This window comes from Simochromis diagramma, unplaced genomic scaffold (assembly GCF_900408965.1).
Source record: "Simochromis diagramma unplaced genomic scaffold, fSimDia1.1 OVJJ01000356.1, whole genome shotgun sequence".
Classification (NCBI taxonomy): Eukaryota; Metazoa; Chordata; class Actinopteri; order Cichliformes; family Cichlidae; genus Simochromis; species Simochromis diagramma.
The window spans coordinates 230,929-244,599 of NW_024386750.1; the positions used below are offsets into that span (position 1 = coordinate 230,929).

The 13,671-nt window shown below is 41.4% G+C and overlaps 9 non-coding genes across 9 annotated transcripts; 4 read left to right on the forward strand and 5 right to left on the reverse strand.

Moving 5' to 3' along the window:
- Positions 1–4,109: 4,109 nt before the first annotated feature.
- LOC120727620 lies at positions 4,110–4,228 on the reverse strand. Its single transcript, XR_005694565.1, has one exon. It is a non-coding gene; the product is annotated as a 5S ribosomal RNA (ribosomal RNA).
- A 357-nt stretch (positions 4,229–4,585) lies between these two features.
- Positions 4,586–4,704, forward strand: LOC120727625. Its single transcript, XR_005694566.1, has one exon. It is a non-coding gene; the product is annotated as a 5S ribosomal RNA (ribosomal RNA).
- An 832-nt stretch (positions 4,705–5,536) lies between these two features.
- LOC120727647 lies at positions 5,537–5,655 on the reverse strand. The gene has a single exon (XR_005694571.1). It is a non-coding gene; the product is annotated as a 5S ribosomal RNA (ribosomal RNA).
- Positions 5,656–6,012: 357 nt separating this feature from the next.
- Positions 6,013–6,131, forward strand: LOC120727631. Its single transcript, XR_005694567.1, has one exon. It is a non-coding gene; the product is annotated as a 5S ribosomal RNA (ribosomal RNA).
- Positions 6,132–6,962: 831 nt separating this feature from the next.
- On the reverse strand, positions 6,963–7,081 carry LOC120727651. Its single transcript, XR_005694573.1, has one exon. It is a non-coding gene; the product is annotated as a 5S ribosomal RNA (ribosomal RNA).
- A 357-nt stretch (positions 7,082–7,438) lies between these two features.
- LOC120727636 lies at positions 7,439–7,557 on the forward strand. Its single transcript, XR_005694569.1, has one exon. It is a non-coding gene; the product is annotated as a 5S ribosomal RNA (ribosomal RNA).
- Positions 7,558–8,389: 832 nt separating this feature from the next.
- LOC120727656 lies at positions 8,390–8,508 on the reverse strand. Its single transcript, XR_005694575.1, has one exon. It is a non-coding gene; the product is annotated as a 5S ribosomal RNA (ribosomal RNA).
- Positions 8,509–8,865: 357 nt separating this feature from the next.
- On the forward strand, positions 8,866–8,984 carry LOC120727641. The gene has a single exon (XR_005694570.1). It is a non-coding gene; the product is annotated as a 5S ribosomal RNA (ribosomal RNA).
- Positions 8,985–9,815: 831 nt separating this feature from the next.
- On the reverse strand, positions 9,816–9,934 carry LOC120727661. The gene has a single exon (XR_005694577.1). It is a non-coding gene; the product is annotated as a 5S ribosomal RNA (ribosomal RNA).
- Between the last annotated feature and the right edge of the window lie 3,737 nt (positions 9,935–13,671).

A 13,671-nucleotide genomic window follows, 5' to 3' on the forward strand; every position in this document is an offset into this window, starting at 1 on the left:
GGGCCAGACAAACTAATGTTTTGTGCCAGAATAAAACCCTCTTTTGTAGATAAAAGGTTGCCGTCGGGTTTTGGTGTGGATATTGTTTTGGAAATGAGTTTCCCTGGAATCACCTGCATATCGTTAGCTTCATAGCATAAGTGCCTAAGTCATTTTTTGGTCAAATTGAGATTTTTGCCTAACTTTACTCCCCTACCACTGCTGCATCATCCTGTCCGTCTGCCTATGTCATTGGCCAAAAATGACTTAGGCACTTATGCTATGAAGCTAACGATATTAATTCACCTCCATATTTCTGTGCTTTCGTCTGGAGGTGGTATTGCTTGTTTGATTACATTCATACTCTTCTTACAACCCACACTGCAAACGTCGCTGCGATATTTTCTGTCTATGTGCCACGGCCTACAATACCTCCCTGAGGCCCGTATAATTGCCAGCCTGCTACGCACATGGTAACTATTGTTACCAGGAGAAGTTATCAACCTGTGAAGTGTAAGTGATTTGTGGCATAACTAGCCCTGGCTTTGGACTTTGTATTTTATCCCTGTGGGACACTGAATTATTTTATCCCTCCATTTTTATATGCCCAGCAGAGATTATTTCCCGTTCTTGACTAATAAATTATGTTTTAGAACTTGAGTGGTTCCCATCTGTTAAGTAAAAGTATTTATTGGCACCTTATTTGAATTTTTCAGGATGACAAATTTTTAATGTTTTGCTTGTTTACTGGCGGTCTTTTCAAAAGGTAATTTTCATTCCATTACAAAGTTATGCTGTTGAATCATTACGATCGCTTTCAAGACCAATATTATAATTTGGAATCCAAAATGCCTCTTCAGTTTTAGTTGATCTATGGGAAATCTTTGAAAATTCAGAACTTGTAATATTTAATAAACGAATAATAATAATAATAATAATAATAATAATAATAATAATAATAATAATAATAATAATAATGGATTGCATTTATATAGCGCTTTACAATACCACTATTCATTCACTCTCACATTCATACACTGGTGGAGGCAGCTACAGTTGTAGCCACAGCTGCCCTGGGACAGACTGACAGAAGCGAGGCTGCCTTATCGCGCCATCGGCCCCTCTGACCAACACCAGTAGGCGGTAGGTATGTTTCTTGCCCAAGGACAACGACAGCTAAAATAGATACACCTTTTTTATATATATTAAAAAAACAAACAAACAAACAAACAAACAAAAAAAAAACTTTTGTAATGTTACAGATTCCCTCCTGGTTGCTAGACTTCGTTTTGACGTTTATTTAAATAACTTATTTACCGATTGAAAATATAATGACAGCAATATTATTTCATGTTCGAAATATTTTTTAGATTAAATATTAAATTCACAAAAAAATCCTCTTTATGGAGTAAGCATGTTTTCCATGGCTACTTAAAAAACAAACAAACAAACAAACCAAGCTTGAAGTCATGAGCAGGAGTTCATAATAAGTGTACGCAGAATCTGCCGTTATAGTTAGAATGGCACAGCACAAGATAAACTTATGCAACTTTTTTTTTTTTTTTTGGTGGGGGATGTCACAGCAGATAGTACAAGAACAAAGTCGAGTCTACGGTAGTGCAAAGTCTACGCTGTGTGTAGACCGTTACGTCTTTTCATTGGCCCGGAGTCTACGGTGAGCGTAGACACTGTAGACTCGGGCCGATAGGAGCGCCGAATCCCACTGTAGACGACCAATCGTCTGTTCGGCGGAAGTTGCGTCACCAAAACAACAACAACACGCAGCGGAGGAGCGAAGAAGCCGGCAAGTCCGCTATTTTTTTTTTAATGGAAACTGGCATTTCTTCTGTGTTTACGTTAACTTACAGAGTCTGGATTTAGCGGAAATTACACGACGCTGAATAGCGCGTTTAACCCTTTTTCTTTGTGGTAAATGTTAGCCGCGCGCTAGCCGACATCTAATGTATTACGACCATTTCTAGTCTTTTCAGTGGCTACAGCTGCTTTCCGTGGCTCGTTACAAACGATCTGAGATATATGAAGTAGTAAGTGTATTTCATATCATACTAGGCAGATTTACTGCACTGCCATTTACTACACATTTACCCGTGTTTGGCTATTGTCAGTACATCTCGCTCGTTGTAAACTTTCTTTAAGTATTTGTAACATTCACAATTATATTGTTGATGGTAACGTGTATGATTCCAGCCTACCTGATGGGCACTTTTGACTTTTTGTAGTTCAGTTCACTGATTGACTATCCTGCAGTGCTGTTTTCCTGTATTCATCCCCTTTAATAAAGTGTCCTGTGTTACAGTAACAGTGAGTTGTGGATTTACTTAATGAATGCCTAAATTGGGCTTTAATCTGCCTTAGACACGTGTTTTGTATTTTTTTTTATTATTAAGTTATTCTCTGCCAATAGGTTTAGAAGACACAACTATGTAGAAACACATAACAGACCTGAACCAAAGAAGCAATGTGTACATGCAGGCAAAGACAAGTTTTGGAAGTATTTGTACAACACATGCCTCTGCAACAACTTCAGTGTTTCCTGGAATTGATTAGGAAACATTAACAGAGCTATTATCTGTTATGTGAGTTAAATTTCCCCGGATAGTCTTGGTTGACATCAGGTGACTGTGAAAGCCATGGTGTATAATCACGCCATTTTCATAATCAACTACTCAGTCTATTTATCACAGGACAAACATAATCTCTCATAGCAACTTTCTAATGATTTTAAAACTCTTTTACCTTTGACAAGTGAACCCTAACATGGCAGCAAAGTGCAACAATGTCTCTCTGTGTAGGGGTCAAGAGTTCAGGGCATGCCTTTAATTTCTTGCCTGTCTGTAAATGACAGTGTAATGGCATGAATAATCCTTCAGATTTTACCAGTAGAAAAGTAAAACAATTACATTGTCTCATCAGGAGACCTAAAAGACACTTCTTATGGCTAGTCTTTGCACATAAAAATCACAGAAGAAAAGAAAGGAATTGATTTTCAATTGCGCTTAATTTCAGGAGACTTTCCAACCTGTTGGTTCAAAAGAGCCAAAAGAAAATCCTCATCGATGTTGGAGTAAAAACTAGATGCTTTTATTGGAATATACACCGATAATGCTTACTGTCCTGTCATTGTAAACCAGTCAAAATACATAAATAACACATTGTGATCATGCTGAAGACCACAGACAGCAGTCCAGGCGTCAGGTGGGATAAAGGAGCTGGAAACATCACCTGATGAAGAAAAAACGGACAGACTGAATGAATGAATGAAGGCTTCGTCATTGCACATTTTTCACCAACCACAAGACTCTTCTTTCACTCTAGCCTTTTGACCAATCACCGATCAGGATGAATTGCACTACTGTACTGTCCATCCCCCGAGAACAAGAGCTCTTCCACTCATGTAGTAATGTCAAATTCTTCAAGCCTTACATCAATATCACTGTACATGCACAGAGCACCTGTAGATGTTTTTGTGCAAACACTCACAATTGTTTATGACGTGAATATTGCAGCATTAAGTATGCATTATAACTGTGCTGTCATGTGCAGCTATTAAAAACAAAAGTAGAAACTAATCAATATCTTTCACTCTAAATTGTTTTTTAAATCCCAATAAATGGGTTACAGTATCTACATGAACCCCGTTGTCGAGGAAGCTTCTCACTTACGGCCATACCAGCCTGTTCTCATCTGATCCTGCATAGTAGCGTCACCTTCACCTTGCTCCATGTTAGAAACTCCATGACATCGTGTTCCCTGCTCAGGGTAGCACACTGATGCGCATTTATTCAGTATTCTTCGGGGCCGCAGTCGGCAGCCAATGAGAGTTAAAACTCGTTGCACATAAGTGTCAGGTTGACACTGTGCCCGCCGCACACTACAAGGTTAACAAGTTCCTCACTACTGAGCCCAGATGGACTAGCCGTAGACATTTCCTACATTTACAGAATAAATAAGTTCGTGTATTTCCTAAATATTTCGTTCTTGTTGTTTTTTTTGTTTTGTTTTGCACAAAAGCGAAATGCAATGAGGAGCGTTGTCATGAAGCTTTTCCTCAAGCTGCCTCCACTGAGTGAGCAGCGGCGCCCTCTGCCGTTTGTGTGTGGAAGTGCAAAAGCTTACAGCACCTGGTATTCCCAGGCGGTCTCCCATCCAAGTACTGACCAGGCCCGACCCTGCTTAGCTTCCGAGATCAGACGAGATCGGGCGTGTTCAGGGTGGTATGGCCGTAAGCGAGGGAAGCCGGCTATAAAAGACCTTTTATACTTGGCAAATGTCACACACTTTAAAATATAGGCTTGTACTAAGCTTCAAATGTTGCAGCGAAAACATGCAAACCTTTGTTGTCAACTGCAGCTTCAACACTGAGCTGCAAAAATGCTTTTCCCGCCGTAACGTCACCATAATAACACATGTTACTTTCTCACAGCACAGTGTTAAAGTGACACAGAGCACACAGTGTGTTAGGACCATTTGGAAGTCCAACATTTTTGTGCTTTGGACAATTCAACTTATATACAGGACATAAAAACGTAAGCATGACTGTGTCATCACAGCATGTATAAAGAGGCTGTTTGTGAAGCAGTCCCTCGCTTACGGCCACACCACCCTGAACGCGCCCGATCTCGTCTGATCTCGGAAGCCAAGCTGGGTCGGGCCTGGTCAGTACTTGGATGGGAGACCGCCTGGGAATACCAGGTGCTGTAAGCTTTTGCACTTCAACACACAAATGACAGTTTAAATGTTGAAACGGATGTGAGGCACTCTTTAAGCTCATTTTCCAATAGGATGGTTAGTGAGTCTTGCGCAAAGAGCTCTTCCACTCATGTAGTAATGTCAAATTCTTCAAGCCTTACATCAATATCACTGTACATGCACAGAGCACCTGTAGATGTTTTTGTGCAAACACTCACAATTGTTTATGACGTGAATATTGCAGCATTAAGTATGCATTATAACTGTGCTGTCATGTGCAGCTATTAAAAACAAAAGTAGAAACTAATCAATATCTTTCACTCTAAATTGTTTTTTAAATCCCAATAAATGGGTTACAGTATCTACATGAACCCCGTTGTCGAGGAAGCTTCTCACTTACGGCCATACCAGCCTGTTCTCATCTGATCCTGCATAGTAGCGTCACCTTCACTTTGCTCCATGTTAGAAACTCCATGACATCGTGTTCCCTGCTCAGGGTAGCACACTGATGCGCATTTATTCAGTATTCTTCGGGGCCGCAGTCGGCAGCCAATGAGAGTTAAAACTCGTTGCACATAAGTGTCAGGTTGACACTGTGCCCGCCGCACACTACAAGGTTAACAAGTTCCTCACTACTGAGCCCAGATGGACTAGCCGTAGACATTTCCTACATTTACAGAATAAATAAGTTCGTGTATTTCCTAAATATTTCGTTCTTGTTGTTTTTTTTGTTTTGTTTTGCACAAAAGCGAAATGCAATGAGGAGCGTTGTCATGAAGCTTTTCCTCAAGCTGCCTCCACTGAGTGAGCAGCGGCGCCCTCTGCCGTTTGTGTGTGGAAGTGCAAAAGCTTACAGCACCTGGTATTCCCAGGCGGTCTCCCATCCAAGTACTGACCAGGCCCGACCCTGCTTAGCTTCCGAGATCAGACGAGATCGGGCGTGTTCAGGGTGGTATGGCCGTAAGCGAGGGAAGCCGGCTATAAAAGACCTTTTATACTTGGCAAATGTCACACACTTTAAAATATAGGCTTGTACTAAGCTTCAAATGTTGCAGCGAAAACATGCAAACCTTTGTTGTCAACTGCAGCTTCAACACTGAGCTGCAAAAATGCTTTTCCCGCCGTAACGTCACCATAATAACACATGTTACTTTCTCACAGCACAGTGTTAAAGTGACACAGAGCACACAGTGTGTTAGGACCATTTGGAAGTCCAACATTTTTGTGCTTTGGACAATTCAACTTATATACAGGACATAAAAACGTAAGCATGACTGTGTCATCACAGCATGTATAAAGAGGCTGTTTGTGAAGCAGTCCCTCGCTTACGGCCACACCACCCTGAACGCGCCCGATCTCGTCTGATCTCGGAAGCCAAGCTGGGTCGGGCCTGGTCAGTACTTGGATGGGAGACCGCCTGGGAATACCAGGTGCTGTAAGCTTTTGCACTTCAACACACAAATGACAGTTAAATGTTGAAACGGATGTGAGGCACTCTTTAAGCTCATTTTCCAATAGGATGGTTAGTGAGTCTTGCGCAAAGAGCTCTTCCACTCATGTAGTAATGTCAAATTCTTCAAGCCTTACATCAATATCACTGTACATGCACAGAGCACCTGTAGATGTTTTTGTGCAAACACTCACAATTGTTTATGACGTGAATATTGCAGCATTAAGTATGCATTATAACTGTGCTGTCATGTGCAGCTATTAAAAACAAAAGTAGAAACTAATCAATATCTTTCACTCTAAATTGTTTTTTAAATCCCAATAAATGGGTTACAGTATCTACATGAACCCCGTTGTCGAGGAAGCTTCTCACTTACGGCCATACCAGCCTGTTCTCATCTGATCCTGCATAGTAGCGTCACCTTCACTTTGCTCCATGTTAGAAACTCCATGACATCGTGTTCCCTGCTCAGGGTAGCACACTGATGCGCATTTATTCAGTATTCTTCGGGGCCGCAGTCGGCAGCCAATGAGAGTTAAAACTCGTTGCACATAAGTGTCAGGTTGACACTGTGCCCGCCGCACACTACAAGGTTAACAAGTTCCTCACTACTGAGCCCAGATGGACTAGCCGTAGACATTTCCTACATTTACAGAATAAATAAGTTCGTGTATTTCCTAAATATTTCGTTCTTGTTGTTTTTTTTGTTTTGTTTTGCACAAAAGCGAAATGCAATGAGGAGCGTTGTCATGAAGCTTTTCCTCAAGCTGCCTCCACTGAGTGAGCAGCGGCGCCCTCTGCCGTTTGTGTGTGGAAGTGCAAAAGCTTACAGCACCTGGTATTCCCAGGCGGTCTCCCATCCAAGTACTGACCAGGCCCGACCCTGCTTAGCTTCCGAGATCAGACGAGATCGGGCGTGTTCAGGGTGGTATGGCCGTAAGCGAGGGAAGCTGGCTATAAAAGACCTTTTATACTTGGCAAATGTCACACACTTTAAAATATAGGATTGTACTAAGCTTCAAATGTTGCAGCGAAAACATGCAAACCTTTGTTGTCAACTGCAGCTTCAACACTGAGCTGCAAAAATGCTTTTCCCGCCGTAACGTCACCATAATAACACATGTTACTTTCTCACAGCACAGTGTTAAAGTGACACAGAGCACACAGTGTGTTAGGACCATTTGGAAGTCCAACATTTTTGTGCTTTGGACAATTCAACTTATATACAGGACATAAAAACGTAAGCATGACTGTGTCATCACAGCATGTATAAAGAGGCTGTTTGTGAAGCAGTCCCTCGCTTACGGCCACACCACCCTGAACGCGCCCGATCTCGTCTGATCTCGGAAGCCAAGCTGGGTCGGGCCTGGTCAGTACTTGGATGGGAGACCGCCTGGGAATACCAGGTGCTGTAAGCTTTTGCACTTCAACACACAAATGACAGTTTAAATGTTGAAACGGATGTGAGGCACTCTTTAAGCTCATTTTCCAATAGGATGGTTAGTGAGTCTTGCGCAAAGAGCTCTTCCACTCATGTAGTAATGTCAAATTCTTCAAGCCTTACATCAATATCACTGTACATGCACAGAGCACCTGTAGATGTTTTTGTGCAAACACTCACAATTGTTTATGACGTGAATATTGCAGCATTAAGTATGCATTATAACTGTGCTGTCATGTGCAGCTATTAAAAACAAAAGTAGAAACTAATCAATATCTTTCACTCTAAATTGTTTTTTAAATCCCAATAAATGGGTTACAGTATCTACATGAACCCCGTTGTCGAGGAAGCTTCTCACTTACGGCCATACCAGCCTGTTCTCATCTGATCCTGCATAGTAGCGTCACCTTCACCTTGCTCCATGTTAGAAACTCCATGATATCGTGTTCCCTGCTCAGGGTAGCACACTGATGCGCATTTATTCAGTATTCTTCGGGGCCGCAGTCGGCAGCCAATGAGAGTTAAAACTCGTTGCACATAAGTGTCAGGTTGACACTGTGCCCGCCGCACACTACAAGGTTAACAAGTTCCTCACTACTGAGCCCAGATGGACTAGCCGTAGACATTTCCTACATTTACAGAATAAATAAGTTCGTGTATTTCCTAAATATTTCATTCTTGTTGTTTTTTTTGTTTTGTTTTGCACAAAAGCGAAATGCAATGAGGAGCGTTGTCATGAAGCTTTTCCTCAAGCTGCCTCCACTGAGTGAGCAGCGGCGCCCTCTGCCGTTTGTGTGTGGAAGTGCAAAAGCTTACAGCACCTGGTATTCCCAGGCGGTCTCCCATCCAAGTACTGACCAGGCCCGACCCTGCTTAGCTTCCGAGATCAGACGAGATCGGGCGTGTTCAGGGTGGTATGGCCGTAAGCGAGGGAAGCCGGCTATAAAAGACCTTTTATACTTGGCAAATGTCACACACTTTAAAATATAGGATTGTACTAAGCTTCAAATGTTGCAGCGAAAACATGCAAACCTTTGTTGTCAACTGCAGCTTCAACACTGAGCTGCAAAAATGCTTTTCCCGCCGTAACGTCACCATAATAACACATGTTACTTTCTCACAGCACAGTGTTAAAGTGACACAGAGCACACAGTGTGTTAGGACCATTTGGAAGTCCAACATTTTTGTGCTTTGGACAATTCAACTTATATACAGGACATAAAAACGTAAGCATGACTGTGTCATCACAGCATGTATAAAGAGGCTGTTTGTGAAGCAGTCCCTCGCTTACGGCCACACCACCCTGAACGCGCCCGATCTCGTCTGATCTCGGAAGCCAAGCTGGGTCGGGCCTGGTCAGTACTTGGATGGGAGACCGCCTGGGAATACCAGGTGCTGTAAGCTTTTGCACTTCAACACACAAATGACAGTTAAATGTTGAAACGGATGTGAGGCACTCTTTAAGCTCATTTTCCAATAGGATGGTTAGTGAGTCTTGCGCAAAGAGCTCTTCCACTCATGTAGTAATGTCAAATTCTTCAAGCCTTACATCAATATCACTGTACATGCACAGAGCACCTGTAGATGTTTTTGTGCAAACACTCACAATTGTTTATGACGTGAATATTGCAGCATTAAGTATGCATTATAACTGTGCTGTCATGTGCAGCTATTAAAAACAAAAGTAGAAACTAATCAATATCTTTCACTCTAAATTGTTTTTTAAATCCCAATAAATGGGTTACAGTATCTACATGAACCCCGTTGTCGAGGAAGCTTCTCACTTACGGCCATACCAGCCTGTTCTCATCTGATCCTGCATAGTAGCGTCACCTTCACTTTGCTCCATGTTAGAAACTCCATGACATCGTGTTCCCTGCTCAGGGTAGCACACTGATGCGCATTTATTCAGTATTCTTCGGGGCCGCAGTCGGCAGCCAATGAGAGTTAAAACTCGTTGCACATAAGTGTCAGGTTGACACTGTGCCCGCCGCACACTACAAGGTTAACAAGTTCCTCACTACTGAGCCCAGACGGACTAGCCGTAGACATTTCCTACATTTATAGAATAAATAGGTTCGTGTATTTCCTAAATATTTCGTTCTTGTTGTTTTTTTTGTTTTGTTTTGCACAAAAGCGAAATGCAATGAGGAGCGTTGTCATGAAGCTTTTCCTCAAGCTGCCTCCACTGAGTGAGCAGCGGCGCCCTCTGCCGTTTGTGTGTGGAAGTGCAAAAGCTTACAGCACCTGGTATTCCCAGGCGGTCTCCCATCCAAGTACTGACCAGGCCCGACCCTGCTTAGCTTCCGAGATCAGACGAGATCGGGCGTGTTCAGGGTGGTATGGCCGTAAGCGAGGGAAGCTGGCTATAAAAGACCTTTTATACTTGGCAAATGTCACACACTTTAAAATATAGGATTGTACTAAGCTTCAAATGTTGCAGCGAAAACATGCAAACCTTTGTTGTCAACTGCAGCTTCAACACTGAGCTGCAAAAATGCTTTTCCCGCCGTAACGTCACCATAATAACACATGTTACTTTCTCACAGCACAGTGTTAAAGTGACACAGAGCACACAGTTTGTTAGGAAATGAATCATTCGCGGGATTTGTGGAGTGTTTTGAGGGTGACAGATAGCGAACCACTGATCATTCCACTGAGAGATTTGGAGCCAGCGAGGAATAGATTATTATTTGATCTGAAAACGGGAAAAAAGTAAAATGTCAAAAATCTGCTTCCATAATATAAATATCATTAAATAACTTTAGAAAAACTTCTACTTGACTCTTTACTTGTAATGTTGTAAAAATATATATTTTATTGTTTAATTAATCTGAAAATGTTAGTCTGCCAAATGTGCAGCAATTGAATTTACTTATTCTCTTTATCTGATAGTTTGTGGGGCCCAGGTAGACTGTATAACTGCATCTCTACCAGTTTCTCTGCACTCCTGCCTCTTCTGCTCCATGTGAAGGGATTTTCCTTAAGGCACGAGAAATTATCTCCACGAAAAGGAACAGGTTTGGCCATCACACACTAGAACAAATTCTTTTCTTAAATAAAAATGAAAAAGGGCTACTTTTTAATTTGTTTTTAATTTGCAAGTTCATAAGCATTTTCCCTTTCCAGTTCACAATAAATTCTACCCCCAGGTCAAAAATATGTCTTGGAAAATTTCCCTAATATAATATTATTTATAAATATACCCGTCTAGCACATGCACAAGTGCATGGAGGCAGGACCTCACAGCAGAAGCATACTCCATAATGTGTTGTACCTTATTATATGTATATTATATGTAATGTGGTATTTTTCAATTATTGTATTTACCAACATCAAGAAGTCACAAGCAAAGAAAGACCAAACCATGGCGCATCTTTAAACAAGGAGAGTTTACTGGTCAAAATTATTTATTAAATAAATAAAACACATTTTTTTTAACCACCAAAGAATACACGTTCAAAGCAACACAACAGCTGCCCAATATCAGACAGAATTCCACTCTGTAGAGTGGGCAATCATAATGAAGCAGTTGGTTTTATTTTGTGGATTCAAGCTGCTCTTCATATTTTTGGCCACCAGATGTCACCAGAGAGGATTGTGTTGAAAAGCTTCGAGTAATGAACCGTTTTTCGATACAAGCTTCAGTGCTTCAGAAAGCTTCATTTGGCCATCACTAGTCAAAACCTACTGCCAAAACAGACACCAACGTGAAGTCGATGACGAACTGAGTGAGTCTGAGTGGACCTTAAAACCTCAACCTTATTACCCAGAATCAGCTTGTGCGGGATTGCAGGAGAGATGCTGGCTCCGCCCAGGGGTGCAGACCAAGGAACTCAGGTGCCTGATGAAATTTTTTGTGATGTGTCGGTCGCGAACGAAACGGCTCTTAGAGCCAAGTCTTTGAAGTGAACGAGGCGAACTGGTTCCTTATTGGGAGCGGTGGATTTTTTTTTTCTTCCTCTCACCCTCTCTCTCTCGCACTTTTTTTCCGCTTCACTCTGCACGCATGCGAGCCTTGTGCTTTGCGCTGGGAAGAGGTGGGAGGGGCGGTAGTTACACTCGCAGTAGCACAGGAACAGAGCTCAAGGGAGAGACAGAGAAAGAGCCAAGGGAAAGCAACGTCACATTAGAAAGGTATAGTAATCATCCACAACTATTTTCAGTTGCGGATGATAAAGGATTCAGAAAGTTTATTCGTGCAGGCCTATATGACAGAGAATATGCATCTTCTTTTTGTTTTCATATTTTAATTTACATTTAATTGTGTTGTGGTTTGCAGTGTTTTGTGTTGTTTCATTTTAAATTTGTTTAAAAGGAAAAAGCTGAAAATTTAAATAGTTAAAAGTTGAAATGTAAATAGCTGGTTTTTGTATCATATGATTTATTTATTACATTTTATGTGGAGTGAATAAATAAAACTATATTTACGGTGGCCCCTACAGACAAAGCACGTAAAAACTCCAAAACAGTTAAAAACTCCGAGGCACGTACAAAACACAACAGAAGTGCTCCAGGATGCTAGGCGCAGTGTTGTGTGGTAGTGTGTGGTAGTAACAGGTCAATGAACATTTTTTTAAATTATTTGAATATATATGAGTGCTTGTGTATAAATACACAAACAATACATATATGCTTTCAATTGTGTAATTTAAGTGATCTAGGTAGCTCTGTTTTGGAAGTTCAGTTAAAGCTAGAAATGTGTTTTGGAGTTTGTACATGCTTTGTCTCAAGGGGCCACCGCATATATTTATATATAAACATATATAAATAAAACCACAGGGTTTTTTTACATTAGTAATTTCTTTTGTGCATAATTTTATGTTGTTGTTAATAATAAATTAATTAAAGCAACAAAACAACCTCAAGAGCCGGTTGGGAGCCGAAAGAGCCGGTTCTCTAAAAAGAGCCAGAAATCCCATCACTAGAAATTTTCCAGTCATACATCCAGATCATGACACCCTTCAGTTGTGGTGTTGGGTTGGGTGCTACTGTTATATTGTAACACTAAAATTTAGGACTAATACAGAAACAGCAGCACAGAATTAAACTTGTTAAACTCTGGCTCAGAGTGTTAATAAGCCTGAAGTGCTTCGGGATGTTCCGCTGTACAGTGAATAGGGGATAATAATGACTAACGTGCTGTAAAGTTCTCAAATTGGCAGCTTATTAAAGACTCGGAGTGACGTTACTTAAATTTTACGTTCAACAAGGATGAGACCAAAAGCCTCAAATTAAAATACTATTGCAGCATGTCAGTACAGCCAGCCAAAAAAAGCAAACTAGTCTGATTTAAATCGAACCTCTGACTCCGTTTTGACAACAGAAAGAAGCAGCTGACCGTCAGTCTGCCTAAATTTTCGTATGTCAGGAGACATCAGAGCTCGATCTTTCCAGGCTAGAGTCACCTTGTGTTGGACAACGTGTTGTTGTACGATGTTGCTTAATGTCCCAAAGGACAGATGCAACAAGCTTTTAGCGATAGTTACTAAAAATGGACGAAGAAAAACAAAGAAACAGAGATGGGTGTCCCGGCCAAAATGTAAAAAAGAAGCAGACCGCGAACCAACCACACAATAAGTCATCAGTTTCAGGCTGCCCACGCAAATCTAGTTCTGAGAAACTAAACTAAGCAACTAGACAGGAAACTGCAAAAAGAAGTTTCCGGGTAAATCCGCAAAGCACGAGTGATAGCGCGTGTGTGTGTGTGTGTGAAAGAGAGAGAGAGAGAGGGGGGGGGGAGGGAGAGACTCAGACCTGTGGTAGAGGAAAGAGAAAAAACCCTGAGATGACGCAGTCTCTGTGCGCGTGATGTCCGATAATGGGCCCCAGCTGACTGAAATATTCCAGTATTGTCAGCCAACGAAAACAAATGCAAGTCTGCAACGTAAGTGGAAAATTAAAGTCAGCTCTAAGAGTAGTATCTGGGGCCGGATTTAGTAACGAATTAGTGATGCGTGAATCATGAACAAATCGTTCAATACTCGAGAATCACTTTACTAACTCATGAATCATGATTCACAAGCCCAACTGACTCACTGACTCATCCCTGTTGCTGTTAGCAGCAATGTATCTAGCTTATAATTGAAAT